General features: G+C 42.8%; 1 non-coding gene across 1 annotated transcript; it reads right to left on the bottom strand.

Annotated features, from left to right (window-relative positions):
* Positions 1–205: 205 nt before the first annotated feature.
* On the bottom strand, positions 206–280 carry Trnas-cga (transfer RNA serine (anticodon CGA)). Its single transcript has one exon. It is a non-coding gene; the product is annotated as a tRNA-Ser (tRNA).
* Positions 281–14187: the final 13907 nt, after the last annotated feature.

Below are 14187 nucleotides of genomic sequence, written 5' to 3'. Positions count from 1 at the left end.
AGCTTTACTTCTGCCAGTACCTCGTCTCCTACCTTCCAAACTTTACAGAAGCTCTCCTGCGAACCTTGCAGAACTAGCACTCCTGAAAGAAAGGATATTGCGGAGACATGGCTTAGCCACAGCCTGGGGGATGTTTCCAGAATGAGATTTTCACTCTGCAGCGGAGTGTGCGCTGATATGAAACTTCCTGGCAGATTAAAACTGTGTGCCCGACCGAGACTCGAACTCGGGACCTTTGCCTTTCGCGGGCAACTGCTCTACCAACTGAGCTACCGAAGCACGACTCACGCCCGGTACTCACAGCTTTACTTCTGTCAGTACCTCGTCTCCTACCTTCCAAACTTTACAGAAGCTCTCCTGCGAACCTTGCAGAACTAGCACTCCTGAAAGAAAGGATATTGCGGAGACATGGCTTAGCCACAGCCTGGAGGATGTTTCCAGAATGAGATTTTCACTCTGCAGCGGAGTGTGCGCTGATATGAAACTTCCTGGCAGATTAAAACTGTGCGCCCGACCGAGACTCGAACTCGGGACCTTTGCCTTTCGCGGGCAAGTGCTTTATCTAATTGGCGTCCAAACGATTTTCTAGCTAGTTGTGTTATTCACCAACAATCGATAACAGTCACGGAGAGTACGAGACCCAAAATTGGCAAAAATTAACATTAGACTACTCAGTGTTGAATCCTGTGTCATTACAGACTTTGCGCAACAGAGCGCGTGTAAAGCCAGACCCCGCACAAGCCGCTGGCTGCTGCTGAGGACCGCCGGGAGGAGAAGCACTCGAGGCAGCACGAGACGAGGCCGGCCTCCTCCACATTAGCTGTGCAAACCCGGCGACAGCCGGCGTCTCTGAGGCCCGCCTCGCCGACCAGGTGGCGCGCAAGAAGCGCCGCGCCGCGCCGCGCCGGCCTGTTTGCCGTGGGTGGGTGAGGACCCTCAGCTGTGGAGCACCCACACACACAGACACAGGTGTGCACGTGCTGGACCGCTAGGAGCGACGGCAGGTGGCGGCAGCCTGCAGGCGCCATCTGTGCTTGTCCGGGTCATGCTCGCTAACGAGTACCACCTCTTCTTACAGCACCTGAGCAGCTCAGCGGATTGTACATCCAGCACAGCGTGCTGGGGACTGCATCATCAAGCTGTCGTTCGTTGTTTCCTTGCACTTCGCTTACCTGATTCGTGTGTTCCACGTGGTCGTTTGATGGACCTTCGTGGAGAAGTCAGTGCCATTGCTGATAATACGCTGGTCTTGGCATGTGTTCTCTTAGATAGCGCTGATGATATTTATCCAAAAAAATTACGTGAATATATCAGTATCGAGGCTGGCCGGTGGATCACTCTGCAGCGCCTTCTTCTCAGAACATATTTCTGACGCAGAATACGGCTTTGGTGTGCGTCTTCACGTACAGTCACAAACTCAGGAGTAGCAGCTCACCTTCCGATACATGAAACCACCTTCTACCAGTCTCTGTAGCTCAGATCGCTGACGCACGCCTATGCTGCAGCACTTGATACGGAACTAACCGGTTCGAACTCCCGTAGAACGACCCGACCATCTCGACCGAACATATGCCTTTTTATTTCCTACTGTAAAAATATTTACTGGGTAATTGAGCTAAAGCTGCGAGCCGGAGATAATCTTTGTATTAATGTTTCTGAGAAACGTTTCATTTAAGCATACGGTATTTCAACCAGCCAGGTAACGAAGTCGTACGCGGCAATCTCACAATCCGCCAAACTGAAACAAAGTACAGAAATTTGCTGTTAAAAAAAAAAAAAAAAAAAAAAAAAAGAAGAACCTGAAGCGTTATACGCATCAGAGACAGTAGTCAATAGTGATAGATCATTAACTAAAGACACAGGAAAAGAAGTATGGAAAATACTAAGGAAAAATTTTGGTCTGATAGCTGTTAAACGAATCTGAATGAGACGGAAGTGTAACAAGTTATATCAAAATTTGGAGAATATGTCGGACACTTTGAGGAAAAGGAGACTGAAATTTTACATAATTCTCAAAATGATCGATGATTGATCAAAATGATCCTTTATCTTGTCCTCTCAATGAAAGTTAAAAATAAACTGATACTTGAAATGGAAAAAGATCATCAGGAAGAATTTACCACCTACTATAAAGAAAGTCACCTGAAGCCGAATCTTGCCAAAATTCAGAACTGTATATTCCATCTCAGGACCAAAACAGCAGCAAAACCCCTTCAAAACATGTGGCAAGAAATTGCTCTTGAACACTGGCCGACTCTTAAACACCTGGGAGTGACTCTGGACTGTACGCGTACATATACACTGAAGTGCCAAAAAAACTGGGGTAGGCATGCATATTCAAATACAGAGATATGTAAACATGCAGAATACGGCGCTGCGGTCGGCAACGCATATATAGGGCAACAAGTGTCTGGCGAAGTTCTTACATCGGTTACTGCTGCTACAATGGCAGGTTGTCAACGTTTAAGTGAGTTTGAACGCGGTGTTATACTCGCCGCACGGGCGAAGGGGCACAGCATCTCCGAGGTAGCGATGAAGTGGGGACAGTCCCGTACGACCATTTCACGAGTGTACCGTGAATATCAGGTATCTGGTAAAACATCAAATCTCCGACATTGCTGCGGTCGGAAAAAGATCCTCCAAGAACGGGGGCAACGACGACTGAAGAAAATCGTTCAACGTGACAGAAGTGCAACCCCTCCGCAAATTGCTGCAAATTTTAATGTTGGGCCATCAACAAGTGTCAGCGTGCGAACCATTCAACGAGACATCATCGATATGGGCTTTCGAAGCCGAAGGCCCACTCGTGCACGCTTGATGACTGCACGACACAAAGGTTTACGCCTCGTCTCGGCTATTACTTCGGCAATTCCATCAGGACAATATGGCACCCCACACGTCCAGAGTTGTTACAGAGAGGCTCCAGGAACACTTTTCTGAGTTTAAACACTTCCGCTGGCCACCAAACTCCCCAGACATGAACATTATTGGTAATATCTTGGATGTCTTGCAACGTGCTGTTCAGAGGAGACCTCGACCCTCTCGTACTCTGATGGATTTATGAACAGTCCTGGAGGATTCATGGTGTCAGTTCCCTCCAGCACTACTCCATGCCACGTTGTCCATGCCACGTTGTGTCGCGGCACTTCTACTTTCTCGCGGAGGCCCTACACGATATCAGGCAGGTCTACCAGTTTCTTTGGCTTTTTAGTGTAAAAAACACTGTCTACACATAGAACAGAAAGTGTCAGCCAGAAGCAACATAGTGCGGAAACTGACAGATACGGTAACGCCGGATATGCACATCCTGCTATCTCCAGCCGGCCGGGGTGGCCGAGCGGTTCTAGGCGCTACAGTTTGGAACCGCGCGACCGCTACGGTCGCAGGTTCGAATCCTGCCTTTGGCACGGACGTGTGTGATGTCCTTAGGGTAGTTAGGTTTAAGTGGTTCTAAGTTCTAGGGGACTGATGACCAAAGTAGTTAAGTCCCATAGTGCTCAGAGCCATTTTTTCTATTTCCATCTATTATACTATAGATTTTTTTCCTTATTCTGTTACCTGAAGATATGACGTTTCTGTGTCTTTGTATATTGTAATTGTTTCACTATTTGTGTATACATGCATTATGTCGATGTATAATTGGTTTGTTTTGTAAATACTATTTGTATTTTTACGCTGGGTCTTGCCTAGGGAAAACTATGCTATCGAACGAATAGATCGATAGGTCGTGTGGAGATCCAAAGTGTTTAGGATCTTTGGTAGTGTTAACTCTGCCGCGTGGAGCGCGGGCAGAGCAGAGGGAGTCTGGCTGGGGTAGGGCGGTGGAGCAGGTGTGTTGTGTGACGCTCCCGCGAGTTGCCGCGCTTTCGGGGTTTGGCAGCAGTAATTGCGCACGACTTGCTATGTTAGTTTCTGACATGGTGTCGCGGACGGGAAGTGTTAGCTGGCACACATCAAGAGCCTGTTTCGCCTGGTGACAGTGTCGAGAAGAAGGCGCGCCAACATCCAGCTTCTGCAACAGCGACGGCCGACAATGAGTGACTGTCGCCACCTCCTCGAGTGACGACTTCAAACCTTCAATCAACCAACAAGGAAGAATGGAAGCACGTAAAGTTTTAGAGCTTTATGGCAGACCTCAGCTTTTAAAATTGTTGCATCACAAAATTACAGCATCTTAGCATGAACCTTTGTTGCTCATTGTCCCAATTGCATGACCAAGCAGGGTCCCTTCCTTTTCCGGAATGAACCCGAGTGTCGTTGAAATTCAAACGCCAGCTTTAAAGCAATATCATTTCATTCCACTGCTTTAATTTCAAAATTCAGTTAAAGTATTCATAGCTGGCTACAATATTTAGATTACACAAGCACAAATAAAGAGTGCGAGTTTTGTTACCATATTTTAGCTTACCTGTGACTGCAGCTCAGCTTGGTACGTACTAAATTTTACTATTGTTAATTGTTCAGAATCATTTAATTCAAGTTCAAAGTTAAATCTCTTATTTCTAAATTGCGTAGATTCAAGTAGCTTTTGAAATGATTGTTGAGGTACCCCAAAACTAACCTTCTTTTATTGAATTTCGTTCTGCTTCAGAAACAAAGCTCACTATTAATTTCAGTCACTACATTAACTTTCAATTTTCCGGTTTTATTAATTCTTTTGCTAAATTAAGTCAGAGTGTAGCGAAATTTATTACTTCTGACAAACTTTCGGTTTTCACACTACACGTGTCAACCTTCAGTTGCCACGCTTCTAGTGCTAATTATATGTGCAATAATCTTTCTTTTTCAGTTACTATAGTAATTGTCCATAGGACTGGCGACCGTAATTTTCCCCAAATCTCAAATATCTAATTACCGCTAGTTAATTGTTAACGTAACGGCCGCACATTTACTTTCTATACTAACTTTACCCCTTTCCAAAATTAATTTCCACCAGTCTCATTTGCATTTTTCCTTTCATTTAGATGTAACCCTTTCCTCCATCTTTACCGACAGATTAACTTCGATGACGATTGATTTTCCCAATTTCCATTAGGTACACGCGGTTTAATTTTTCACAGTCATTAAGGTCGATAAGTGAGGGGGAGGTTACACGTGGCGACCTGGTGACAGGACCGTCTTCAGATTTGAGGTGGTTCTGGACACGAATTTTGTATGGTGCAAATCTCGTAACAAAGGATTGGTTACGAACAGGTCGTTACGTCAGCGAGATTAAGTAGTGGGAGGAATCCTAACTAGATTAGAGATTTGTCATTTATATTGAAAATTATTAAAATGAGTGAAGGCAACAATTACCAAAATTTGGTAGACTTGGATAAGGAACAATCGGTCGAACAGTGGGAAACGCGCCCCGCGGTACCCATTGTTCAGGGGCAGGCGGCTAGCATGAAAGACGCGATCGCCGAAACGCATCAAAGAGCAGAAATGGAATTCCAAACTTTAGAAAACGTTTCGGAATCGGAAGTGAAAATCAAATCTGAACCCCTTGATGACGAATACGGGGGGACATTTAAGGAGGAAGCCGCTACGGAAGTAAAACCGGTAGTTTCCGGGAATTTAACTGATTTATTGAATGTTTTGATTAACGAAATCAAGAGTCAATCGGCAGAAATTAAAGCTCAGGCTGCCAAGCAAGAAGCTCAGTCTGCCAAGCAAGAAGCTCAGTCTGAAAAAAATTGAATGGAAGCTAGACAATCAGAACAAAGCTATTAATGTTGTTAACAACAATGTTGGAGTTGTTAACACAAAAGTTGATAAAATCAAAGAAGTTATTGTTGTGATTAATACCGAAATCGGTAATTTAAAACAGGAAATGATAGGCGTTCAGGCGGAAATTGCATGCATAAATACTCGTTTTTATTCCGAAATTAGCAGAATCGAGAAAAGTGTAGGAGAAGCAGTTGCTCCGACCATCGAGAATAAGGTGGCGGAACAAATTCAATTAGTGAAAAAAGAGGATCAAAAGAAGGTGGAAACTTTAAAGGCTTTAGCGTCCGAAGTAGATACTAAAGTGAGGAAGCAGGCTAATACCTGCGAAGAGAAAAAGAGGGATGTGGAAACGCTTGCGACGACCACTTGCCAAGTAATTACGAGAGTTTCGGAATTAGAAAAGAAACTTGACGAAAAACAGAGCTATGTGCCAATCTGTGCACATAGTTCGGAATTGTTGACGAAAGAGGAGCGATTCGACCCCTTGAAAAAAGGCGGTATACACGAGATTTCATTAAAAATTGTGAAAGAGTTTTAGCCAGATCATGGACGAATGAGAGAAAAATTAATGCGGTTATTGATGTGTTGGCTGGTGATGCCAAGCGTTGGGGCTTAAACCTCAACATTACGAACTTGAATTTTGATGAGTTTCAAAATTTGTTTCTCGCTGAATACTGGTCAGAGCAAGAACAACAAAGTGGCTGGCGCGAATTTGTCGTATCGAGGCCTTTCGATGCGAATTCGCGCGGCTCGATGAAGGAGTTTTGTGAGGGCTGGATCCGCAAGTTGGAATATTTCCGTGATCGCCGCACGGAATCCGAAATAGTCTGGGAACTCTACAAGAAGCTTCCAGATGATACAAAACGCTACGTAGGAAGCAATTACTGGACAATCAATGATTTCCTGGAATGAGTTGAGGACGAGGACAATTGGCGCAATAATCGCGACAGTGGTAAAGGCCGTGGTAACAACTACGGCTACCACAGCAACCACAACAATGATAACTATGGGAATAATGCATACCGCAATCTTGGCAGCAATAACAATAGTGGTTCGAACCGTAATAACAATCGGTACAATGCAATGAGAAAGAAAACTGGCGTTCTACGGATCGGAGCGTGGAATGTCAGATCCCTTAATCGGGCAGGTAGGTTGAAAATTTAAAAAGGGAAATGGATAGGTTGAAGTTAGATATAGTGGGAATTAGTGAAGTTCGGTGGCAGGAGGAACAAGACTTCTGGTCAGGTGACTACAGGGTTATAAACACAAAATCAAATAGGGGTAATGCAGGAGTAGGTTTAATAATGAATAGGAAAATAGGAATGCGGGTAAGCTACTACAAACAGCATAGTGAACGCATTATTGTGGCCAAGATAGATACGAAGCCCACGCCTACTACAGTAGTACAAGTTTATATGCCAACTAGCTCTGCAGATGACGAAGAAATTGAAGAAATGTATGATGAAATAAACGAAATTATTCAGATTGTGAAGGGAGACGAAAATTTAATAGTCATGGGTGACTGGAATTCGAGTGTAGGAAAAGGGAGAGAAGGAAACGTAGTAGGTGAATATGGATTGGGGGACAGAAATGAAAGAGGAAGCCGCCTGGTCGAATTTTGCACAGAGCACAACATAATCATAACTAACACTTGGTTTAAGAATCATGAAAGAAGGTTGTATACATGGAAGAACCCTGGAGATACTAAAAGGTATCAGATAGATTATATAATGGTTAGACAGAGATTTAGGAACCAGGTCTTAAATTGTAAGACATTTCCAGGGGCAGATGTGGACTCTGACCACAATCTATTGGTTATGACCTGTAGATTAAAACTGAAGAAACTGCAAAAAGGTGGGAATTTAAGGAGATGGGACCTGGATAAACTAAAAGAACCAGAGGTTGTACAGAGATTCAGGGAGAGCATAAGCGAGCAATTGACAGGAATGGGGGAAATAAATACAGTAGAAGAAGAATGGGCAGCTTTGAGGGATGAAGTAGTGAAGGCAGCAGAGGATCAAGTAGGTAAAAAGACTAGGGCTAGTAGAAATCCTTGGGTAACAGAAGAACTATTGAATTTAATTGATGAAAGGAGAAAATATAAAAATGCAGTAAGTGAAACAGGCAAAAAGGAATACAAACGTCTCAAAAATGAGATCGACAGGAAGTGCAAAATGGCTAAGCAGGGATGGCTAGAGGACAAATGTAAGGATGTAGAGGCCTATCTCACTAGGGGTAAGATAGATACCGCCTACAGGAAAATTAAAGAGACATTTGGAGATAAGAGAACGACTTGTATGAATATCAAGAGCTCAGATGGAAACCCAGTTCTAAGCAAAGAAGGGAAAGCAGAAAGGTGGAAGGAGTATATAGAGGGTCTATACAAGGGCGATGTACTTGAGGACAATATTATGGAAATGGAAGAGGATGTAGATGAAGATGAAATGGGAGATATGATACTGCATGAAGAGTTTGACAGAGCACTGAAAGACCTGAGTCGAAACAAGGCCCCCGGAGTAGACAATATTCCATTGGAACTACTGACGGCCGTGGGAGAGCCAGTCCTGACAAAACTCTATCATCTGGTGAGCAAGATGTATGAAACAGGCGAAATACCCTCAGACTTCAAGAAGAATATAATAATTCCAATCCCAAAGAAAGCAGGTGTTGACAGATGTGAAAATTACCGAACTATCAGCTTAATAAGCCACAGCTGCAAAATACTAACACGAATTCTTTACAGACGAATGGAAAAACTAGTAGAAGCCAACCTCGGGGAAGATCAGTTTGGATTCCGTAGAAATGTTGGAACACGTGAGGCAATACTGACCTTACGACTTATCTTAGAAGAAAGATTAAGGAAAGGCAAACCTACGTTTCTAGCATTTGTAGACTTAGAGAAAGCTTTTGACAATGTTGACTGGAATACTCTCTTTCAAATTCTAAAGGTGGCAGGGGTAAAATACAGGGAGCGAAAGGCTATTTACAATTTGTACAGAAACCAGATGGCAGTTATAAGAGTCGAGGGACATGAAAGGGAAGCAGTGGTTGGGAAGGGAGTAAGACAGGGTTGTAGCCTCTCCCCGATGTTGTTCAATCTGTATATTGAGCAAGCAGTAAAGGAAACAAAAGAGAAATTCGGAGTAGGTATTAAAATTCATGGAGAAGAAATAAAAACTTTGAGGTTCGCCGATGACATTGTAATTCTGTCAGAGACAGCAAAGGACTTGGAAGAGCAGTTGAATGGAATGGCCAGTGTCTTGAAAGGAGGATATAAGATGAACATCAACAAAAGCAAAACAAGGGTAATGGAATGTAGTCTAATTAAGTCGGGTGATGCTGAGGGAATTAGATTAGGAAATGAGGCACTTAAAGTAGTAAAGGAGTTTTGCTATTTGGGGAGCAAAATAACTGATGATGGTCGAAGTAGAGAAGATATAAAATGTAGGCTGGCAATGGCAAGGAAAGCGTTTCTGAAGAAGAGAAATTTGTTAACATCGAGTATAGATTTAAGTGTCAGGAAGTCATTTCTGAAAGTATTCGTATGGAGTGTAGCCATGTATGGAAGTGAAACATGGACGATAAATAGTTTGGACAAGAAGAGAATACAAGCTTTCGAAATGTGGTGCTACAGAAGAATGCTGAAGATTAGATGGGTAGATCACATAACTAATGAGGAAGTATTGAATAGGATTGGGGAGAAGAGAAGTTTGTGGCACAACTTGACCAGAAGAAGGGATCGGTTGGTAGGACATGTTCTGAGGCATCAGGGGATCACCAATTTAGTATTGGAGGGCAGCGTGGAGGGTAAAAATCGTAGAGGGAGACCAAGAGATGAATACACTAAGCAGATTCAGAAGGATGTAGGTTGCAGTAGGTACTGGGAGATGAAAAAGCTTGCACAGGATAGAGTACCATGGAGAGCTGCATCAAACCAGTCTCAGGACTGAAGACCACAACAACAACAACAACAACAATGCAAATAATAACAGGAATGACGGAAACCAGTATCATACTAACGTGATACGGGCTTCGCAGAATAGTAATAACGCCAGAGGGTGTGATCAGCCGCCTCAGCAGTATCCGGGGAGTGTATCTGCTGGGACGAGACAGGGAAACCATTAGCCGCGCCGGTGAGGGGCCGACCGGGCGTGGAGAAATTTTGGCGGCCCATTAACAGTAGAAAACCGAGGTGTCGTCGTTATGAAAATTCCGTATGGAATAATCAACGGCGGGAGAGTGTGCCAGTGTTAGGAGAAAGGAGTGCGCCCACAAGTAGTAGATAAGCTGTAGACACGGCAGCAGAAAATACATTCACTGTCAGTGAGAACTATTTAAGCAGTGTTCCGGAAATCGATTATAAAGTGGCAGCTGTAACACCCACAGCGGAACTGGAGATTGAGTTTAAGAATGATTCGCAATTGTTGAGAGAAGGTCAGATGTCGGATAACACGTCCGTCATCGAGCGAGGGGATGCAGAGAGGGATGAGATCTGGTTAAGGCAGTTCGGTCGCTTATACTACGAACTAAGAGAGTATAGGGGCCTGTACGGGAGAAGTGTTTATGGGGAGCGCGGGCAGGGTTTGTTGCGTCTCGTCCCGCAGGAAGATAGTGTTTGTGAAGTGATAGAAAGTTCTGGCCCTAACCGGCACACTTTACCAGAAACAGTTGATGTTAATGGGGAGCACGAGCAAGATTCGTCGTGTTTCGTCCCGCAGGAGTTAGATGTTGAAGTAGTAACGGAAAGTTCTGGCCCTAACCGGCAGACCTTACCGAAAGTTATAGTGGTAGAAGTAGCCGATCCATCCGACGCAAAACTCCAGTTTAAACATTGCGAGAGTATTAAGGGAAAAGATTACGAAAATTTTAGTGATGGCCGCACACGACTGGTAGAAAAGCACGTAGATTACAGCGTGTATGAGGTTAGAGCTGACGTTATACGGTCAGACGGTAGCAGTGTGGGTTGCGCAGATTCAGAGGAAGTAGTTGCAGATACTACTGGGCACCTTCCTCCAGGTAGATTGGCAGATGAGATCAATCTGGCGAAAGAGGAATCAACGAAGGTGACAATTAGTGAATTGATAGCAAAGCAACACTCACTAGTTGACGAGCTACAGGAAAGGGTTTCGGTATTGGAGTCGAAGCTACAGACTAAGCCTCAGGACAAACGTGTTGAAATTAAAACTGTATGTGAACAGAGGCTGAAAAAGCCACCAGATAAGCCGGATTTAGGATCAAAGCCGGATGGTTTTTTCTGGAATGACCTGGATTTAGACGAGGATTTACTGTGGGAAAATAAAGAAACAGTCGAGGACAAGTGTAGACAGATAGTAGTGTCTGTTAATATGCACGACCTACAACTAAACGTGTTGATTGACACCGGTGCAGAATTGAGTGCTGTATCTGGGAAAATATTTGAGTTACTGAAAGACAGACCTGGTATCGTAGTTATGCCAGTAACAGGAGTGAAAATTATCGGTGCTACTGGGAAGGCCAGTAAACCGGTCACAAAACAGATTTTTGTCCACTTCGAGATATGAGGGGCACGATTTGAACAAGAGTGTGTCGTCGTGCCAGACTTAACTACGGAAGTAATTATTGGGTTAGATTGGCTATTAAAGTACCGTGCAGTGATTCATTGTGAAAGCAAAACTTTGACATGTACGTCACAATATAAAACAATAGTAGCTAGTTTTGACGAGGCAGGAGATGGTGTGCATAGGCAATACCAGCCTATACACATTGTTAACTGGCCGGATGCCACTGACGTAGGCATGAATTAGAACTGCTGTAACGTGAGAAAATCCTGTTAGATGACAGAAGTAAAAGTTTAGTGGAAGAGAGAATCAAATTCCCTCCACGGATTGACATCAGTATTGGTGTGAAAAAAGATCGTTTGCGAGAAATAATGAAGCTAAAAGCCGATGCTCGCATACATCGTCATGGCGCTAAAGCGCATTTTGCTAAGTTTGCAATCGGAGACTTAATACTTGTAAAAGCTCATGAGAAATCGAGCGAGATAGACAACGAAATCTATAAATTTAAGTTTGTTTATAATGGACCATATAAAGTCATTGGTAAATCTCACACAAATCCTTATTGCTTAGAGTATCGAAGCTCAGGAAAACTATTAGGTATACGGAACATTGTAGACTTGAAATTGTACCAACCTAGGATTGATTAATACCACAGAATGGGTAATTTGTACAGTATGTAAATACAGAGTGTAAGATTTAAGGATTTGCTAAATTGCCATTCTTTTGCCTGACCAAGAGGACATTAAAGATGTTGTAATTAATAAGTAATTAATTTTGATTAAATGATTTAAGAGTAACTGTTTATTAATCAGTTGAAAAATACAAGCTGCTAGTTTAAGTTTTCAGCTGAGTCACAGTAGATTAAGGAATGTAAATATGATTTTGTAACTAGCTGTAAGATTTCATGAATATGTGATTTGCTAGTCATTGCCGGTGTACTTTAGACGCTGTTTTAAGTTTCAGGCTAGTACGTGTGTGTGATGATGGACAGTGTTGAGTTATCCACTGTGATAGTGTTAATGGACTCCTTGAGATTACTCGGGAGTGAGTTTTTCTGAAAGAATTCAGTGAAACGGACGTTCTGGAAATGCCATTACACAGGCGAGTGAGATCAAGCGTGCCGCACAGGCGGGCGCAACAGTACTGGCGAGGCGGAGCCGCTGTCGGCTTTTGTGCCGGTCGGCATTCTTTGTACTTGCGGGTACGGAAGGCGGAGTTGTTTTTCTTTCCGGGCAGGTGATGTGAAAGAATTTTGCTGTCAATGTTTATGTTTTTTTTTTCGATCTGCTGAGTATTATTTTCTTGTTTAGCGTTAAGTGGACTATGAAAAGGTTATATAAAAATGTGTATTCTATGTAATTGATTATTAATCTGCGTATTTTGATCTACCTGTTATGACCATGCACTCTGATTAATTTTGTAACTAGCATTCCATTTCATGATACTGTTAGGAATTTTGATGATTTTAGAATAGCTAAACCATTTTCTATGTTTTCTATGAATTTTAATATGTTGCCAACCTGTGTTCTTTTGTGTAAGACGACAGGGTAAAATAAGGTTAGGAGTGTCTCCACTCAATTACTATTATCGAAAAATTGGTTTATGGTTAATTGGCCTAATGCTAAATTTTCTTGATGTTTTAAACATATGCATATCCGCTGTTTTTTTTCCTTTTTGGGACATTTTCTGAGTCTGTTTACGTTACACGTACATCATCAGACAATGTAGGGCACGTGTAACGCCGGAAATGCATATCCTCCTATTTCCATCTATTGTACTATAACTTTTTTTCCATATTTTGTTACCTGAAGATATGAAGTTTCTGTGTCTTTGTATATTGTAATTGTTTCACTATTTGTATATACATGCATTTATGTCGATGTATAATTGGTTTGTTTTGTAAATACTATTTGTACTTTTTCGCTGGGTCTTGCCTAGGGAAAACTATGCTATCGAACGAATACATCGATAGGTCGTGTGGAGAACCAAAGTGTTTAGGATCTTTGGTAGTGAACTGTGCCACGTGGGGCAGAGGGAGTCTGGCTGGAGGAGTGCGATTGAGCAGGTGTGTTGTGTGACGCTCCCGCGAGTTGCCGCACTTTCGGGGTTTGGCAGCATGTAATTGCGCTCGAATTGCTATGTTAGTTTCTGACACGGTGTCGCGGACGGGAAGTGTTAGCTGGCACACATCAAGAGCCTGTTTCGCCTGGTGACAGTGTCGAGAAGAAGGCGCGCCAACATCCAGCTTCTGCAACAGCGACGGCAGACAATGAGTGACTGTCGCCACCTCCTCGATCGACGACTTCAAACATTCAATCAAACAACAAGGAAGACTGGAAGCACGTAAAGTTTTAGAACTGTATGGCAGACCTCAGCTTTTAAAATTGTTGCATCACAAAATTACAGCATCTTAGCATGAAGCTTTGTTGCTCATTGTCCCAATCGCATGACCAAGCAAGGTCCCTTCCTTTTCCGGAATGAACCCGAGTGTCGTTGAAATTCAAACGCCAGCTTTAAAGTAATATCATTCCATTCCACTGCTTTAATTTCAAAATTCAGTTAAAGTATTCATAGCTGGCTACAATATTTAGATTACACAAGCACAAATAAAGAGTGCGAGTTTTGTTACCATATTTTAGCTTACCTGTGACTGCAGCTCAGCTTGGTACGTACTAAATTTTACTATTGTTAATTGTTCAGAATCATTTAATTCAAGTTCAAAGTTAAATCTCTTATTTCTAAATTGCGTAGATTCAAGTAGCTTTTGAAATGATTGTTGAGGTAGCCCAAGACTAACTTTATTTTATTGAATTTCGTAGTGCTTCAGAAACAAAGCTCACTATTAATTTCAGTCACTACATTAACTTTCAATTTTCCGGTTTTATTAATTCTTTTGCTAAATTAAGTCAGAGTGTAGCGAAATTTATTACTTCTGACAAAC

Source organism: Schistocerca serialis, chromosome 1 (genome assembly GCF_023864345.2).
Source record: "Schistocerca serialis cubense isolate TAMUIC-IGC-003099 chromosome 1, iqSchSeri2.2, whole genome shotgun sequence".
In the NCBI taxonomy this organism is placed as follows: domain Eukaryota; kingdom Metazoa; phylum Arthropoda; class Insecta; order Orthoptera; family Acrididae; genus Schistocerca; species Schistocerca serialis.
The sequence above is the reverse complement of the archived record's forward strand: the minus strand, read 5'-3'. Positions and strand labels throughout refer to the sequence as shown.